Source organism: Mesoplodon mirus (assembly GCF_964341445.2).
Source record: "Mesoplodon mirus genome assembly, chromosome: 17".
Lineage (NCBI taxonomy): Eukaryota > Metazoa > Chordata > Mammalia > Artiodactyla > Ziphiidae > Mesoplodon > Mesoplodon mirus.
This window is the reverse complement of record NC_138993.1, coordinates 39,258,843-39,279,851: the sequence shown is the minus strand read 5'-3', so window position 1 is coordinate 39,279,851 and position 21,009 is coordinate 39,258,843.

The following is a 21,009-nucleotide window of genomic DNA, read 5'->3' as shown; positions in this document are numbered from 1 at the left end:
TATATATATACACTTATAGATTCTAAATCAGAAATGAAACACATCTGGTAAAGCTTGATGCATAAAACGTTCCTTCATATAAAGCTTATCTCCAAAACACATAGGAGGATTGCTTAACCACAATTTTACTGTAGAAGAAATATTCTGGAGAGAGAAGTGAAATATTTGTTTCAAATATGAAACCAAGATGCAGAAGAAAGTAAAATTATCAGTCTAGTGCATTCATAAACTGATTCTGATTAAATAAAACTCTATTGTTCTCCAAATTTTAAATTTTTAGTAAAACATTTATTTTCATATTAATGATAAATGCACTTTGGAAATCATGCTTGAAATTTAGAACTTTATTTTGCAGTTGTCTGATATAAACAATGCTAATTGCCTTTATATGATAATGTTAAGCCTATATTAGAGTTTTCACATTAGAGAGCTTACAGAAAGATTGACCCTGAACAATTACATTAGACAAAGTGCCATATAGATATAGCACAGGGCAGATGGTGTGTGATAATTTTCTACTTTGTAGTCAAAGACTGTGAAAAAGGTTCTAGTACTTGAGAATGATTACATCCATATTTATGTCACATCTGCTAGGCATGTTTGGAAGTAACTCTACCAAATTTTTTTGAGTTTTAAGGATTTTCTAAATTGGCACACACAATTTGACCTACTGTACTTTAAGTAATCATACAGTTAGAGTAAGCAGTTTAGCTAATTGAGAAAAGAATTGGACTGAAATAAAGAGATATACATTTTACTTCTGTCATCAACATTATGTTTATTGAAAACCTTTAGAAATAACCTAGTTGATGCTCAAAATATATTTGTTGAATTATTTATGAATTTAAAGTTAAATTAATTAAAGTTCTAGGGATGTAATGTACAGCATGGTGACAATAGTTGACTACAATAGGTAGTTAACAATAATGTATATTTGAAAGTTGCTAAGAGAGTAGATCTTGAAAGTTTTCATCACCAGAAAATAAATTATAAGCATGAGATGATGGATGTTAAACTTATTTTGGTAATCTTTTCACAATATATACATATATCAAATAACTACAGTGTATACCTCAAACTAATATAATGTTATATGTCAATTATATCTCGATAAAACTGGAAAATAAAATACAATTTAAAAAATAAAATAACTTAATAAATACTTTGTGTGGTTTATCAGACAACAGTTATATGTAACCAGTGCTTTTCTCTAATAAATTCCATTAAGTATTATGAGAATAAATAAGTAGAATTTTAAAATTACTTTTGCATTAAAAACATTTTTTCATCTTTTTTTAATGTAAAATTTCAAGGTGTAAAAGTGAAGTAGTACAGACTTATCTAAGATAGGAAGAGTAAAAATCAGCTTGGACTAAAAAAATGCAGTCCTGCCATTTATCAGGCTGGGAGGACAAACAGATAAAACCATGTTCAAAGTTAAGAGTGAGCACTGTTTTTCCCAAAGTCATGAAGCAATTGTAAAATGCCTTAATGGTCCTTTGTTTTGAAAGATTGCTGCATTCTTACCAATGAAACCCCAAATCTACTTGGCTATTTTCATGCATTAGTGAGAATACCCAGTTGTTAAACTGCCATTGCCTTAGGATAGCACCAATCCCTAATTAATCTGTTCCTCCTACACTCTCCTCAGAAATAGCCTGCTTCACTCATACTTCCCTCAGAGCACTCCAACAATAACCAGGCCTTTAAAAAGAAGATTCCCTCCCTCCCCTTCCAGAGTGGTATTCCACATTTCCTCTTCAAATATGTCATGTGCTGCAAATCAGTAAGTGTAAATTTGTTAAACTGCAGGCCCGATCTTGATGGCTAATTAAGCTTCATCAAAAGAGTGATTCTTGGGAATTCCCTGGTGATCCAGTGGTTAGAGCTTGGAGCTTTCACTGCCGTGGCCTGGGTTCAGTCTCTGGTCAGGGAACTAAGGTCCTGTAAGCTGCGTGCTGTGGCCAAAAAAAAATGAAATAAAATAAAAATTTAAAAATCTGTGTATTTAAAAAAGGAGTGATTCTTTTAAGAATTCTTAAAGAAACTTAGCCAACAGAGTTAGTTTGGAAAAAAAACTAAAGTGAGTGCCACTCACTCTATAAGATCTTGGTTTTAGAAAACTGCCAGGAGAGAATAATTTTTCTTATTCCATAATTTTTAAAATATATGTTGAGGCAAGTTAGGCACAGATAGACCCAGAGAGAGTGGAACTCAAGAAACAGCTGCTGGCTGGTTGCCAGAGGCTGGGTGGTCAGGTGGTGAAATTGGTGAAGGTAGTCAAATGGTACAAACTTCCAGTTATAAAATAAATAAGGCCTGAGGATATAATGTGCAGCATGGTGACTCTTGTGTATTTCAAAGTTGTTAGAGAACAGAGCTTAAAGTTCTCCTTGCAAGAAAAAAAGAAAAAATGTAACAATGTGAGGTAAATGATGTGAACTAGGTTTTCTGTGGTGATCATTTAAAAATACATGCAAATATTGAATCATTAAGTTGTGCACTGAAACTAATATCATTATATGTCAATTATATCTCAATTTTTTTTTTCTTTTTGCGGTATGTGGGCCTCTCACTGTTGTGGCCTCTCCCGCTGCGGAGCACAGGCTCCGGACGCGCAGGCCCAGCGGCCATGGCTCACGGGCCCAGCCGCTCCGTGGCATATGGGATCCTCCCAGACTGGGGCATGAACCCGTATCCCCTGCATCGGCAGGCAGACTCTCAACTACTGCACCACCAGGGAGGCCCTATATCTCAATTTTAAAAAGGAAATTATGACAACATTTTTTAAGGCAGTTGTTAGACATATTATTTCAGCACAGGTGGTAATGGTATCTCCAAAGCAGGTAAGACACTTTCAGTTACCTATTTGTATATCTATATAACAAAAACCTAAAAACTTCACAACTTAAAACAAGAAATTTTTCACCATTTCTCTTGATTCTGTGGCTTGGCTGGGCTTAGCTCTTGTTGGATGGGGCTGTAGTCATTTGGAAGCCTGTGGAGTATAGGTGGAACCGTGGCTCAGCTGTGATACTGGGATACTGGAGTCGGTTGGAAAACTGGCAGTTAGGCTCTTCTCCACACAGTTACACAACTCTCTCTCTCAACATCTCACCTCTAATTGTGTGGCTGGACTTAGTACCTCAAGAATGGATAAACAAGAGATGACACGTTTTCTCAATGTGGCAGAGAACTACATAAGGGCATTAGTACAGGAAACACAATTTATTGAGGGACCATCTTTGGAAATTAGCCACCATGGTCCTCCCACTGATTCCTAATAATTCATGCTACTCACATATGCCAAGTACACTCACCTCCAAATTTTCCTTTCTTTATGCCATTAGGCTTAATACCATTTATCTGAGTCAGACCCAGTTGAAGATAAGACTTCTTATATGGGGTTCCTTTTTAGAGGAAGATCTGTAATCTAAAGAGAAGTTATCTGTCTCCTCTCTCCCCACATGTATATCCAACATACAATGGTAAGATAACATAGGGAACAGAAGAACCATGATAGACACTTGTACTCAAAAGGGGCAAGGGGGCATAGAAGACTATACCAGGCACTGATCCATAACAACTCTAAATCTAGCAAGGTGCACACACAAAAAAGTTTACTATTCAGAAGGTAAGGAATCCCTATTGATCATGCCTCAGTTCTATGGCTCTTGGCTCCACTCTCTGAGTCATCCTTCATTTTCTATAAGAAATGACCCATGTTTGGAGTTGAGTAGCTCTCTCAGTTTGCTTCCTACCAAGAACTTAATGACCTAATATAATATCTATATTTTTATCTATCACATATTCCATGGGTTAACACAGAAGCTGGAAGGTTTTCATACTCCATACAATATCATCTGGAACTATAATTATCTTGGGACTTAATAGAGTCATCTAAGATGGCTCACTCATATATCTGACACCTTGTTGGGGAGAGCTGGGAGTGGGAGGTCCACTCTCTTTGTAGTCTTAAGGCTTCTCGTTCTCTCCATGTGGTTTTCAATTTGTTCTTTTCACTTAGTTACTTAATACAGTCTCTCGAGCAAGGTAGCTGGACTTCTAATATGGTGGCTCAGTGTTCCAAGTGAGCCAAAGAAGAGGTTTCCAGGACTTCTTAAGGCGTAGGTTTCAAAATTATATAGTATCACTTTCACCACTGTCTATTTGTTCATAGAAGTTATAGGACAGTCTCAATTCATGGTGGGGAGAGACTACATAAGGGCATGAATCCTGAGAGATGTGGTTCATTAGAATTGTAGCTACCACAGGCACCCTCAGGTGCTCTCACATCCAAGTTTCAATGACTCAGACTCTGGCCAGTAATCAGACCATCATTTAAATTTATTTTATTTTTATTTTTGGCTGAGTTGGATCTTTGTTACTGTGTGCAGGCATTCTCTAGTTGCAGCAAGCAGGGGCTACTCTTCGTTGTGATGCGCCGGCTTCTCATTGCGGTGGCTTCTTTTGTTGAGGAGCACAGGCTCTATGCATGCAGACTTCATTAGTTGTGGCTCACGGGCTCTAGAGCAGCAGACTCAGAAGTTGTGGTGCACGGGCTTAGCTGCTCCATGGCATGTGGGATCTTCCCAGACCAGGGCTCGAAACCATGTCCCCTGCATTGGCAGGTGGATTCTTAACCACTGTGCCACCAGGGAAGCCCAGACCATCATTTAAACTCAGTAAGATTAGCAGCTTATATCACCAATTTTTTAAAACCAGCATTCTTTATAATCTCTTGTTAATTTTTCTTCCCACAGTAAGGATATTGTTTATAGTATTATGACCAGATTTTCTCACTGTCCTATTATTTTGTTCAATTCCTATAGTTACTGTTATGATTATTGAATTTACTACTTCAAATTTATGTCTTCATTTATCCTCTCCAGGGATTTTGAACCTGGTGACTTTGGTACCAAGAGCCCCTATGTTTGGACTTCATTGTAACTGAAAACAAAATTGAATAATATTAATAATGTGTATATCAGCATATAAGCTTTATAAGAGCTTCTTCTCTGCTGTATACAGGTGATCTAGCCCAATAGTGCCTGGCTCATTGCAGGAAATCAATAAACAATCATTAGATGAATGGTCTTATAAATGTGTGTGTGTGTGTCTGTCTGTGTGTGTGTATGTGTTCAGTGAACATATTTTTTTTGAGTCAGTGAGTCTAAAAATTTTATCAGGTTTTCAAAAAAGCCTGTAACCTAAATTACCGCTGTTAAATTTCTCTGTCTTAATATTGTTGTCTTAGTTCATGTTCTCTCAGCTAGGCTTTGAGACAGAGTTTCAAGTGTAAGCAATTTTTAGGAGGTGATTCCAGTTATCATTCACAGGAAAGTAGAAAAGAGAGAATGCAAAAGAAATGTGGTCAATAAAGGGTGTGTTAGCAAACCGGTTGCTCCTGGGAAATAATCTTGCTGGGATCTGGGAGTAAGTGGTGAGTAGAATAATCCCATCTGGAGGGTCTGGGATCTGAAGAATTTACAAAACAGCTGTCAATCATTGTTTGAAGGTTGTTGCAGGAGCTGTACTGTAATTATTTGTCTGGTTATTCCAGCCTGCTAAGTATGAAGGCAGAGCAGCTCTAGTCTCTATGGAAAGCACTCAGGTAGTCTGAAGAGTGCCCCATGCACTGCAATGCGAGGCCTCAGGGAGGGACACTAACAGCTTCCACTACACAGACCAACACCAGACCAACCTACAGAAACATTGCCCCCAACTCATTACTCTTTGCCTTAAAATCTTACAGTAATTGACTGCCAAGAGACGTCTAGCTGACTCTAGGCTTTCAGAGTTTTGTTCTAACTTAAAAAAATAATGTTGCCCATTAATTTTGACCTCAGTTTTGAAGTTTGTCCTCTTCCAGTCATTACTGGTCTTTTATTACACAATCCTGTTGAATTAATAATAAGTACCATACAGTTAAATTTTGTTTTTCTAAATACTTTAAATTTATTCTACCATTGTTGATTCTTTCCTTTTATACTTTATTTATTTATTTATTTATTTATTTATTTATTTATAAGATGTTGGGGGTAGTAGTTTATTAATTAATTTATTTATTTTTGCTGTGTTGCGTCTTTGTTTCTGTGCGAGGGCTTTCTCTAGTTGTGGCAAGAGGGGGCCACTCTTCATCGCGGTGCGTAGGCCTCTCACTATGATGGCCTCTCTTGTTGCGGAGCACAGGCTCCAGACGCGCAGGCTCAGTAGTTGTGGCTCACGGGCCCAGTTGCTCCACGCCATGTGGGATCCTCCCAGACCAGGGCTCGAATCCGTGTCCCCTGCATTAGCAGGCAGATTCTCAACCACTGTGCCACCAGGGAAGCCCTAAACTTTATTTTTTAAACCAAGGACAGTGTCCTATATTTTAATTTTATTGTTCCATATTGACTCACATGTGTAGACCATTTAACACCTCTTTTAAAAAAGCATTCAGGAACTTTCCATTGCCTTTAGAAAAGAGTATCATCTGAATTCCTGAACCTGACATAGAAAGCATTTCACAATTCAGTAATATGTGTTACATCCCTCAAGAGTGTCATTACATTTTCACTGTTATGTTTGTGTACAAGCATTTCTCAATATGTGGAAATAACCTTGTCTGTTTTTTCACTTGGTCCCTTCCTAGTCATGGAATTGCTCAAATGTCAAATTTTTAGGAATGCATTTCCTATCTTTCAGGACAATTTACAGTTGTCTCACTCTTCCACATTAAATAGCACTTTAACTTTGTTTATGTGTCTTTGTTACTAATTAATTGGTATCATTATATACATTTCTCACCAATAAAACTTATTTTTTTGAGAGTAAGGAAAAATTTATTTATCAAAGAGAGTAGAACCATGTAGAAATGAAGCTTATTAGCTTAGGAATCATGTAGCTATATGAAATTGTATCCCATTTTTACCATATTCAAAAATGTGTGTCTTTAGGTACATTACTTGGCCTCTTTAAACTTAATTATTCTTCTGTGAAATGGGTATATAAATAACACATAGCCTCTAGCATTGTTGTTAGAATTGAATGAGCTAATTAATAAATGTGAAGTGCTTAGCAGAGTGCTTGACATAGTGTATTAAATTTCAACTATTAATAATAGTAGATGCAATGTAGTAGTCCTAGCTGTAGAAGTACTGATAAAAGTAGTAGTTCTTATTTCTTTTCTAGTAGAATTTCCCTAAAAGTGTTAGTTGAGTGAATGAAAGAATAAATGAATTAAATGTGGGCAGTAGCAATTCATACTACTATTACATTTCAGCCACAATGGAACAGACAGTATCCCTTTCAATAGTGTCTCATTCTGTTGTGTAGTACATGGCAAGCTTACTACACTGAATGTCACAAGTACACTTGATGACAGAAAAAGAAATACAAACAGGACTGTGTAAGTGACACTGGAACTATTTGCTTGTATGTGTTGGATGGATAGGCAAGGCCACCTCCTCCCCACTCAGCAGTAAGCCCATGTTTTTGTGTTTCTTTAACCTATCATATTTCTTTCTCTGTGAAGGGAGCTAAAGAGTGGGAGCCATTACATGAGGAACAAGGGCTATGATGGAGAACTGACTTTGGATCTTGTAATTATCTTTGCATTATTTGTGAGTCTGTAATAGCTTGGAGGAAAAGTAACTTATCTGAATCCTTGTTATCATTCTCTAATCCAGCCTGACCACTTCAAATCTTTATGCCACACTCTCTTGTAGCTGTCCAATAAGTACAAAAAATAAATTACTTTGAGACAATTTATTTTAAAATGTATAGGAAATTTTAAAAATCAGAATTCTTAGCAATAGTTAGGTTGGCTACATAGTTGGAACTGTCTGAATATGTTTTCAGTTTCTTCACAAAGGACAGTCACAAAATTATTGCATATTTGGGTCCTGGAAATCTCTTTTCCTTGAAAAAATATAATCCTAAAAAATTACTTGTGTTTAACAATAACATTTGAAAAGAACATTTTTTTAAAATTTATCATTGTCTATAAGCCCTGTGTGGATGAGACTGTGTGTTTGATAGAAAGTGATGGTTTTGAAGAGGACAGTTTAAGAGTATAGACATTTTAAAAAATGCAGACAAAGGGAAAGAATAAGACAATAGTAGTATCAAGCTAGAAATATATCAAATAGTTTATTATCTTGCCTAAGACTTTTTGCTACCATTTACCATATGAAACAAAGGGATTTGTCCAGAATTGAAATCTGTACAAGTGGGGGGCTGGACCTGAGGTACTTTACAAAACAGTAGTTTACAAATAGTTTCATCTCATGATTCCCTAAAAGACATATGCTTCTTTCACAATGAAGAATAAATTCCCTTCTTTTGGGAGCAAAATCTAAGTTGGCATTCATCTTTTTAACATCTGTTCATTCAGGAATCACATAGTGAAAGCATAATTCACCACGGGTGAGGCCTTTAACTTCCAAGTTTTTCTCTGTTTTCTGACTCCAATAGTTGAGCTTTTCTCTTAGATTGTACATTACACTCTTCCAAATAATTGCAAAGATTGGGTTTAAGGTAAGCTTGGATAACGTCAGCTTTATTTCCTTTAGCAAAGTCCCAGACTTCAATACCACCTAGAAGCTTCTACTTGGTCTGAATTCTTCCGCTCAGTAACTAAGTGGTATAAGCCACAGGGAGTGCATGATACCAATTTTCCATAGTCTGCACTGTCTCCCCGTTTGCTGAAAATTGCCTTTTGAAGATGTTGACTTTACTCTATACAGCTCTAAATAGCTTGGGCTCTGGCTCCCTCAGATATCCCTTCTCCCTCTTTGCCACACAATGACAAACGAAGCCAGGCAATGTGTGCTCCTGATGAGAGTTCCCAAATTTAAGGCTTATGGAGCTTTATTTAAAATGGGAAGAGCACTCCACAGGGTCATCTCTTTCTCAGGAATCCTCGTGCTGCAATAGCTTAATACAGTCTCATTATATTGATTTTCTGGGCTTCTCTTCCTTATGACCTTTAATTAAAAGGGTTACATGCAACATTGTTATTCTCTAATATTTCTGGAAGCTCTTTCCTGTTTATTTAATATTTTCACTTTTATTGTAATTTTGTATTTTTATCTTGGATGTTGTGATTTTTAACAAGTTTGATAAAGTGTACAATTTAAATATATTATTTAAATTCATCATCTTTAAAATCTTTCTAAAATCAGCATAATGTCAAGATTTAGCACATGTAAAGAATATTTTAGGACCTGTTTTGGGAAAATAATTGCAGTTGTGTTTCAGAAAAATGTTATGACTGAAATGTAAAGAGAGTCATCAAAACATATCTCTGATGGCTGAATAAATTGTGGATTCTTTTGATATATGCTGAGAAACTGCATACACATATTTTTTGGTCCTTTTGTGAACAGTATATTTTAATTAGAATATAATTATTTGAAAGAAACTAATATAATTTAATGGTGATGCAGTTTACATTTTGTTATACATATTTATTACATTTTGGTATATTTTTTAACAATCAAAATTAAGTTTAAATGAAGATAGACTTTCAGATTCAACCTTAGCTACTGAAATATTCTAAGAGCAAAAACCAATAATAATATAACCATAACCATAATATAACCATTACTCTTAAAGACCATTGATTTTCTTTTCTTTATTATTTATAATTCAGCCTACATACAATTAAGTTACCAAAATTCCTATAGCTTTATATTTAATTTTAAAATATGCACGGTATGCTTCTTGGGCACTTTAAAACTAAAACAATGCACTCTTTTGGGATAGATTTTAGTTTTCATTGAAAAGGGCTGGTATTTATATTCAAAAGTCAAGTTTATGAAAATAATAATAAAATACACAATTTTAAGATGGCCTTATATTTAATACCCTGAATGATACAACTGGGAAAGTACTCTGGCTAATTTGAGGACATTTGAGGAAAATAGTGAAATTTACTTATGCTTGTGAAAATTAGAGAATCTATGCAATTATACTGAGGATATGCATTTGCTGGCTATCATCTTAATATTTTATTATACCTAAATGTTACCACACCCTGTCATGTTTGTCCTCAGAAATTCACTTGGTTTTGTCTTTACCTACACATTTCTCCCGACTATCCTAATCCATAGCTTTTCCACTTTTCCATCAGGAACATTGTGTCTCCCCCTTCCCCTCCACCCTCCTTTATCTTGCTCCAGTCACTTCTCCTACACTGACTTCCACTCTCAACTTACTCTTTTCATCACACCATTTGTTGTCAGGCAATTTCCTTGCTCAGCAATCTAGTAAGACTCCAAAATCCTTGTATTTTCTTTCACATTAAGTCTTAAATCTTCTACCTGTTACCAAGATTCCCAAATTTCCTTAATGATCTGGCTCTGAGTAATCTCTATCCATCAGGATCACATCTGACATTATTTCTGCTAGTCCTGGTTATTCTGATCATTTCTTCCTTTGAACTCTTATTGCAGTTTAAGTTAGAATCAGACTGTTAAAATAATCATTCTTTAATATATCTAATAATTGTTCACTAATAATCTAAGATATGTCTTCTATCTAATATAAACTGTACTTATCTCCCCAACTTAATAAAATTTTGAGGACAGACGCCATGTCTTATTCAATTCAATCTTGCAAACAAAATATTCTCCACAGCATAAAATAAATCATAAAAGCATAAAGAAGAGATATACTTTTCTATGACTGAGCTAATCAGTAAAGATATCCTGGGGTTAATAACATTAGAAAATAAATCTTGAAATTTAGATACAATGTCAACCGGTGACAAGTTGGTTGAACCCATTTCCAGAAGTCACAGTTTTAGTCATTTTCAAGCACAGTGTGGGATAAGTGGTAAAAACAAAATGTGAAAAACTTCTATATGAGTGCAGTCCAGGGACAGCTTCATGGGTATGAAATCTGTGCAGTCACACAGGATCCTGCCTTTGGAAAAGCCCAGTGTTTGGTTTAATGCTCTTATCCTTTGCCATCTTGATATTCTTAATAATATTTTAACACAGGGCCCTGCATTTTCAGGTTGTACTGGGCCCAGCAAATGATGTAGCTGGCTCTAGAATTAGAGCAATGTTTTCCAAACCTGGTATGCTCCCAGGTAAAAGGGGTCCCAAACAAATATTTTTATAGGAAACTTTGTATATTAAAAAAAATTGATGGGGTTTCCCTGGTGGTGCAGTGGTTGAGAATCTGCCTGCCAATTCAGGGGACACAGGTTCGAGCCCTGGTCTGGGAAGTTCCCACATGCTGCATAGCAACTGGGCCTGTGAGCCATAACTACTTAGCCTGCGCTTCTGGAGCCTGTGCTCCGCAACAAGAGAGGTCGCGATAGTGAGAGGCCCACGCACCGCGATGAAGAGTGGACCCCACTTGCCACAACTAGAGAAAGCCCTGGCACAGAAACGAAGACCCACAGCCATAAATAAATAAATAAATTAATTTTAAAAAAATGATGAACATACATATGACAAAATCAATTGGTCCATGGTAGATCTAGAGAGTAATTAATGATTTAGAATAAAGTAGTACTTTCATACCTCTGGCCTTATTGTTTAATTTGTACATGAAGATTCTTTGCAGGGCCCAGGACTCAGGCCCCATTTTGTACTATTCTGGTCCAAGAATCACCTCTTTCTGATCTTTATTGTCAAATGAACTGTTCCTGGGTAATTTCATATTTCCTACCTTAAGACAAAACTAATAAAGTATTAATTACATCACCATTTTGGGGGGAATCTGCATTGAAGTGATATAGATTTCTTGCCAATACAGTCTCTAACGCCAATTTTAATTCTTTTAATGACACTTATGACACTGCGTGGTCCATTGCGCAGTGAATACTCACTTCCAATTACTCTCTCAATGGTTGTTGACTGTGCTTCTTTGAAGAAATGCAAGTCTTTACAAGAGTATGTAAAGAATATGAAAGATGATTCATTTTATATTCATTAAATTTGTTAATAGGAATTTTACAGCATAAAGGTAGAACAACACACCTTCCAATTGTGCTTTCTCTGAACTCATTAGGTTGTATTCTCTGCATTCCTAGAATGTGGCCTCCAGGAAATTTTAGAGGAGTGGCCTTGGGGAGAATGTGAAGAGCAACCCCATTTCAGTGGATGACCTCTCTTGATTCTATCTCCTCCTTTGTCTCCCTTAAGCCTGTGCAAGAGGACAAAATGTATTCCTTGCACAAATAGGATCACAGCCACCTTAGAGGACTATCTGACATCTGGCTGGAACCTGTGAAGGGCTGAAGGTATTACTGTGTGGGGCTGGTACCACAGGATACATGAGGTATAGGGTACCTGCCACAACCCCTGCAATTCTTGAGAGCTGTACAAGACCTGACACCAGGGTTGGAACATGGACAGGTTAGAGCCCATATAGGGACTCACACATGTGAGTGCTGACATCATCTTAATCTAACATGTAATACCATACCAGGTAGGCTAAAGAGAGTGATCCCTGAGCCAGGCTGCCCGGTTTGAGAGTACAGGATCAGAGAGCTCCCTGAAAGGATGAACAAGGCAAAGAACTCACTCAAGTCCCAGTATGGACTAAATGAACTCTAGCAGGAGGGCACTGATAGCCCAAACAGTCCCAGTTCACCTGAATTTAGAAAAAGTCAAAGAAGGAATTCAAGAAGTCAGGCCTGGGTTCGAGGTCATGTTTGGCCAGGCTCCCATGTTTGCCTTACTCTCCCAAGCAATTATACAAAGACATAAGCATATCTGACTTCTTAAGATATATCTCTTATTCTTACTTAAAAGATACTTCAAAGTCTCACTTCCAGCGATTTTGATTTATAGACCTGGGTAGGTTCTAGACTTCTTTACTTAAAAAAAAAAAAAAAGAATCCAGGTGATTCTTATATTCTCTGAATTTTGGGAATTATATTAGAATGTTGCTAAGTTATTTCTGTGTAGTCTTTTTCTAGCTCCAAAGAAAACCCTTAAAATATTGCTCAAGGAAGAGACATAATTTCTATGAACATAGAAATCTCATAGTAGCTTTGATGTCACCTCTACGAGGAAGTTTAATGATCACGAGGCTTGAATTGAGTGTTATTTTTACATGCTCTCCTAAGTCATTTTGATTAGTTGGTATATTAATTTCCTCTGGCAGAATTAACAAAGTACCACAGACTTGGTGATTTGAAACATCAGAGAAATTTATTCTCTCACAGTTTTTGAGGACAGAATTCTGAAATCAACGTGTCAGCAGGGTCAAACTCCTGGAGTCTCTGAAAACAATTCCATTCCCTGTTTCTCCCAGCTTTTGATGGCTCTTGGCATTCCTTGGTTTATGGCTACATCAGTCCATTCTCTGTTTCCATATTTACATGGCTGTCTCCACTTCAGTCTGTCAGATGCCTCTGCCTACTCTTCTAATGACACATGTTATTGGATTTAGGGCTCACCTGAATAATCCAGGATAAGCCAGCTCCTCCTCTCAAAATCTTTAACTTGATTACTTATTTCACCATATAAATTATTATTTACTCTTTTTTCACATAAGTTACTATTCACAGTTTCTGGGAATTGGGATATGGTTTAATCATTTTTTGGTCATCCATTTAGCAATGGCACCTGCAATCATGTATGCAATCATATTTGCTATTATCACCTCAAAACCTACTAGAGTGCATGATGTATACCAAAGATGTAAAAGTAGTTTTTGAATAAACAAAAGGTGAATTCCACAGAAACTCTTTAGCTCATTGAATTCTTAATCTTATTTTACCAGAACGTGCATATATGTGTAAGCATATTTTTTCTAAATGTTTCTATTAACAGTATAGTTTAAAATGGACATTCTAGTCCCTATAATTCTAGACAATATTAAAATTAATACCATGAACATTTACTATTTAAACTGTGAAATACCTGGCAGATATAATTTAGAGGCTGTACTCTCCTAACACTACTTCTTATGTTTAATTTTGTTGAAAAGACATGATCAACTAAACCAAGCTTAAGCCAAAAAATTCATCTTGACTTTTACAAATTGCCTATAGACAAAAGGCAAGACAACTCTCCAGACTACTTTATTGCCCCTGAGAATGGGGATTAATATACTTATGGTTCCTAGTGGACCAAACAATGAACAGTATATTCATTTTTGAGGAATAAATGTACTGAGAACCTTCTTTTTTGAGGCAATGTACTTTGTCCTACAGGTAAAAAAAATGAATACAAGACAACAATTCACTTGCAAGAACATAGGATTTAAAGCTGTTACATTTAGATACTTACCGTTTCATTATTCAAGAATTAGTAAAATGATTAAAATTTAACATGGAAGACAAAGTTTTCATGAGAGCTCAGATTCCACTGTTTCAGTTGAGAATGACTTTTTATCCTGTTTAATCTGTAAATATTTAAATACTTACATCTAAACCCCTTGTACAGAAGTTCAGATTAAAACAAATCACATTTTATAAATAATTATCCAAATGCTTATATGCAAGGATATTAACAGTATCTTCCAAATCATAAAACTAGTTAAATACAGAGTTAGAACTAGGATCTGACTAAACTTACTATCTGAGTCTCAGACTAGTACAAATTTCCAGGATACAAAACTGTAATACCGAAAGGTATTTAATTTTTTTTTAATTTCATGTGATTTATACTAAGATGAAACCAAGGAGAGACATAACCTGAATACATCTTCCAAAATGTATTTGCATTTTAAATACATTTTAAATTTAAAATTTTTACACTTTATCTGGTAAAGTGGTGTAGGTCCTCATTATCATGTGATATTTTCCTATTTGTTAATTTATTTGTGTACAACTCTTTTTTGCACAACATTCTTTATATGTGAAAGTTGTATTTTAGGTTTTATAGGTTTCCAAAACCAAAGGAACTCTATTTTTTTTTCTTTTCTTCTTGAGATATATAATGGTGCTAAGGTAGCCCAGGAGTTTGCAAATCATAGTTAATGAAAATAATAACTTCTAAAAGTAACAGGGTTACTTTTATGTTAGAAATTTGATGCATTTCTTACTACAATAATTTTGCAATTAGCTAGAAAACTTTAGAAATAATAAAAGCAAAAATCATAAAATGCATGAAATAAGATGAATCTGCTCAATGAATAGGCACATTAACTCTGAAAAAAATCCTCTTAGAAATTTTATGTGTAGAAAGTTCATATTTTGAAGAGTTTAGTTCTATTTTAAAAATCTTAGAACTTTAATATCTTTAGTGAAACTAAATTTAATTTACTCTTAACTAAAATTCTGATAGAGGCATATAAAAGATCTGAGTAAACAGGTAATCTCTTTTAAATAATCATTTTATTTCTTGACAAATTCACCAATATGTTCTATAAAATAAAGTCCTGCAAAAGCTTATAAGAAAAATGTATCACTCCAAGTTTTACTGGGACATGCTAGAGGAATCTAGTACCTACCACATATATAAAGTATACACATACAAAATAAGAAATTATTTGTATTATTATTGTATTCTATTCATCTATCTCACAAAGGAATTCAAAAGTTAAATGTGTAGGTTTGTATTTGCAAGCGGGACTGGCTATATAACTTGAGGATCAAAATGAAATGCAAGCCTCCTTGCTCAAAAGTTATTAAGAATTTCAGGATGACAGAACAGAAGCAGTGCATTAAACCAAGACTGGAGCCCTTCTAAGCAGGAAACCCTGTGGACTTCACAGATCACACGTTCATGATCATGAAGCTGTCCCTGTTCACAAGTGTTACACTGTCATGTACCAATTTTGCTACACATAGTATTCCAACATCAGTATTTGATGATCAATCATTCCATGTTTATTCTTTTCTGGAGATTAATATTTCATCATTTAACAATGGCCCATTCTCCTTTCAATAGAATCTTTCCTGTAGATCCTATTCTGGATCCTAGACTTTTCTAGTAAATAACATTCTGATGCTACTGTGGTTCCAAGTCTAATTACTACACATACCTTAATTCTGGGAAAATTTGACCTTCCTGTCTAATGTTGTAGGTTCCTTTTTACAATAAGTCCTCTTGTTAGCGAATGTAAGTCCATGTGCCCAATGCACTGTGAAGCCAAACAATACCAAAACGTTGGAGTTTGAAGCAGAGAAAGGTTTATTGCAGGGCCATGCACGGAGACAGGTAGCTCATGCCTCAAAAAACCTGAACTCGCCAATAGTTTTCAGCAAAGCAGTTTATAGGAAAGGTGGGGGAGGGAGGCGAGGTTAGTTGTTGCAAATTTCTTAGTGTCAGATCCTTTATTCTTGAGGTCAGGGCATGGGCAGGTCATGTTGTTCCTGTAAACCTCCACCAAAACAAATGTTATTCTCTGTTCTGAAAAGAAAGGGCAAGGTCCCAAAGCTCAACTTTCTCCCTCTAAGGTCCAGGCCCTGGCTAAGAGGAGTGGGTCCCTGTGTAGGCCAGTTACCCTGTCTGGGAACATTCGTCCAGCACCCAGTCATGGTCCTCCTACCAGTGTCTAGGCCCAGCTGAAGAGGCAGATCTCAGCTGGTGGTGCCCTCAGGGTCAGGTCCCTAGACCCTACCCAGCCTTCATCACTGAGGGAGCCCAGCCATCCAGGACCCAGCCGGCCCTCAGACTCCTCAGGCCTCCAAAACGGGGACCAGGTCCACTGGACTGTGACCCATAGAGTCTGCTGCCATTAGGTCATGGACGTAGAGAAGGGGGAGAGGTTCACTGCTGCTTCAAGACCTGGGCCCTGCCAGTGGGTGACTGTGGCAAGGGATCTGGATTTCTGCCAGTCAAAGCCCTCAGCCTGTCCCTGGGCCTCCCCAGCTCACACATAGTCCTAGACCAGAGATCCTGGAGGGCCCCAGGGAGAAGGTCATGATCTGCCTCTCACCTCCAGGACTCTCTGCCACCAGGACCACTGTGAGGCTGACTGTTGGCAGAGTGGGACCTCTATCTGTGGCACTATAGGTTGCATGATAAGGGCTGTATGCCTGTCCTGCCCCTATTACAATTCATCTGCATATTTATTGAGTTCCCACTATGTTCTAGGCTAAGTAATAGGTGTGAATAAAACAGACCAAGGCCCTACCTTCAAAAATTGTGTACTATTGAGGAAGACAGACTTTAGGCAAAAATAAATAAATAAATATGTAATATCTGGAAGTAAGAGCCTTACAAAAATTGAAAGACATTAAAAACATACGAGGGAAAAATACAAGGATCACTGAAATATTTCTTGCTTTAAAAAAAATTATTTATTTTATTTATTTTTATTTTTGGCTGTGTTTGGTCTTCTTTGCTGTGTGTGGGCTTTCTCTGGTTGCAGCGAGCGGGGGCTACTCTTCATTGTGGTGTGCGGACTTCTCATTGGGGTGGCTTCTCTTGTTGTGGAGCATGTGCTCTAGTCACGTGGACTTCAGTAGTTGTGGTACATGGGCTTAGTTGCTCTGTGGCATGTAGGATCTTCCCGGGCCAGGACTCGAACCTGTGTCCCCTGCATTGGCAGGTGGGTTCTTAACCACTGCACCACCAGAGAAGCCCATATTTATTTATTTCTAATACAAGAGATATGAATGGCTCTTTAATTATTGATATATTTCTATCAGCAAGTAAGGAAGAGAATGTTGGTGCAAAAGAGAGTATCCATTCAAGGACAAATTTCTTAAGTAGGTGAAAGGGAAAGAATCCTATGCATAAATGGAATGGATGACCTTAGTAATAGTACAGAGTCATAATTTTAGATGGAAATAAAGTGGAAAATGAGGACACAGGATCAAATAGATGGATAGATTTTTTTTTTTTTCAGTACACTGGCCTCTCACTGTTGTGGCCTCTTCCGCTGCGGAGCACAGGCTCCAGATGTGCAGGCTCAGTGGCCATGGCTCACGGGCCCAGCCGCCCCACAGCATGTGGGATCTTCCCTGACTGGGGCATGAGCCTGTGTCCCCTGCATCGGCAGGTGGACTCCCAACCACTGCGCCATCAGGGAAGCCCGATGGATAGATTTTGTAAGGTGAAAACAAAGTAACTCTTTTCTGTCCTTTTTGCTCTGCAATTAAGGAGTTAGGCCATCAATCAGAAAAATCTTAATTTTGTGTGTGCATGTGGGTGTGTTTGATGGATCTTTGAGTACTCTGGTAGACTCGAAAATTAAAGTAAATTTAAATTTATTTAAGTTTATAAAATAAAATACATATGATTATAAAGAAAAAGTTATACTGAAAAATTGTTAAATCATTTCCAAAATATTAATAAGAACTAATTTTATATAAAAATAAGTGTGCTTTTTAAATTAATATATTATGTTATAGAACTGAGCAGTAGATTTTAAAACTATATTACTCTGAAGTAGTGATGATGATGTACATATTTCAAGATGTTTGCACCAACTGTAATGTGATATTAAATGTATGCATTTTCTATTTGTGACAAAGTCCACAGACTTTGTTAAAATAACAATGGTCTGTTGTCTATATTTATAGTTAAGGGGAAGTTAAATTTAAAGCTAGATAGTCAAAATATTCTATTTTCCCATTCAAGTTTATGAAACCTGAATTTCCTCCACAAATCCCCAAACCTCTATCAATGTCAGCCTTAAAAACCTCTAAAGTATGAGAAAGCAGAGGAGTATAGAAATGTTCTGGAAAACCAAAGGAAGATGCAACATTTCTATTTTTTTTTTTGAAATTGACCTGGGAAACATATTGAGTTTAGGAAACAGTTTAGGAATTATATGAAATGTATTATAACTTTGAAGTGCAGTAACTCATTTCAGTATGTATTCTGCCCCAGCCAGGTTTAACTGTTTGGAAACACAGTAAAGTTGGAGCAATGAATTTAAGGAGGGTGCAATTTTACATTTTATTATGGCAGAGAGTGTCATAAGAGAGGTGAGAATTATAATGATGCACTATGGAACCAAAACTAGGTAAAGAAGAAATTTAGGATACAGAGGTTGTAGTCAGAGAAAAACTGGTAGAATTAATTGGCTAAAGTTCCCCATAGGATGAAGAATTGTTGCAGTTAGTTTCTAGAATAAGTTACCTGAAAAGATAAGATATGGACGGAGACTGTGATGCTTGAATTTGAGATTTGGGGGTGGTTTATACATTTAAAAAAATTCATTTACATTTGCTGGGTTTAGAGACAGATGTTTCATAGTATTCGTGCTTTTTAAATGTCAGCTTTATTAATTTGACAAGTTAGTCTCTTAACATTGATTTAAGTATTAACACTTCTCCAAATAGTCACAGTGTAATTACCCAGAGTTTATGAAATCTTATGGATTTCACTAATCATAACCTCATTCATACATACTTAAACAGTGATGAAAAACTTAAATAATTGCTTCTAAAATACAAAATCACAAATTGTATGGATATATATATATATATATATATATATATATATATATCTCAGATTTTTATGCACTCAATACACAAAATAGACAAAATTTTGAAAATTAATACATATATAGTAAAATGGATTAAAAAGTCTTGTTACATGGTTTTAAATATGTTTCTTCATTAATCTTTTCTTTTGTTTTTCCTTGTATTTGTCAATGCTATCCTCTAGATTTTAAGAATGCTTACCAGACAAAAATGTTTGCACTTAAGATTTTAATATTTAAACCCAACTTAAAAGCAAAAGGAAGAAAGGAATAGAGGACAGGAGGAAGGAAGAGAGAGAGCCAGAGGTAGAGCTAGAGCTAAAGAGAAGGAAGAGAGGCAGGGTGGAGAGAGAAGTATGGAGGGTGGAGGGAGAGAGAGGGAAAGATGGAGGAAGGAGGGAAGGAAACAAGGAACCAAGGAACCAAGAAAAACAGGCTTCTACTGGCTGAGGTTTTGGGATCTGGGTTTTCATCAGTTGATTCTTGGGCTGTCATAGTGCTTACTTTTGAAATCGAAGATAATCTAAACCTGAGTTTAGTTTTCTTTTATAATAAAGTTTTATTTGCTTTATCACTGGTGTTTTAAGTTCTTTGCTTTCATTAGATTTTATTTATTTTATTCTTGGTAGATTTTCCAGAAAGGATGTTTTCTTTGAATTTTGTGAGACCAGAAGTACCTAATCTACTGTTCTGTCATTGTGATATATTGATTTAATTATATTGTTATAGTGTTATATTTGGAGACTTATGTATACCTTAATAATATCTCTCTAAAATTAGACCAATCATCTAAAAAAATTATTTCAAAGGATAACGACTGCAGTGCTACCTCTTCTCTTTGGGATTTACAATATAACTAATACATCTTCTTGGAGCACATTGGTTTCAGTTCCTAGTTACCTATATATTTGATTCCTTAATATTTTTTTCTTTATTCTTTCTTATTAACATATAAATAAATACACACGCATATATTTAAATATATTCAATATATTTCACACATACATATATACTCACATACTCACATACATGTATCATCACTTACGCTCAATGAAAAAGGAAAAAGACAGCAACATTTTATTGAAATTAAAATAAATAACATGTTATCACTGCCACAATTCTGTTATTTCAGCTGCATTTTTCACCACCTCATAGTGACTTACTCTTAATCATGGTCTTTCATAGATTCAACTTGTTAGAATTAAACATGGTTATATTTCTTTTTTCCTTGAAGATAAAAATCATCAGAAATTGGGGAGTGTGATTTCCTTCAATCTGGCTCCTTTTTGTTTGTTTGTTTTCAGCCTTATCCTGACAATATTGAAAATCTTTACTTTCTGGAAAAAGAAAGATATTTTAAAACTGTCCAAAGACATGTAAACAACTATTCTCCAATTTTGTCTTCTTTTTCTCTTTTCTTTTTTCTTGAAGGGAGAATTACATTTAAGACAGTATCAGTTTAACAGTTTTTCTTAGATATTAGTCTCTTGTTAATTATATTCATTTCAATTACCTTCTACCATTTTATCCTCGGTATTTTAATTTCTCTATGGTGTTCTTTAAAAGAAATCCTGAATTCATTAGATTTTTTGTTTGTTGGCTGCTTTTGTTGTTGTTGTTCATTTGCAATATGACTTTTATGGATCGGATTAAAAAGATATTCTCCTAAATTTA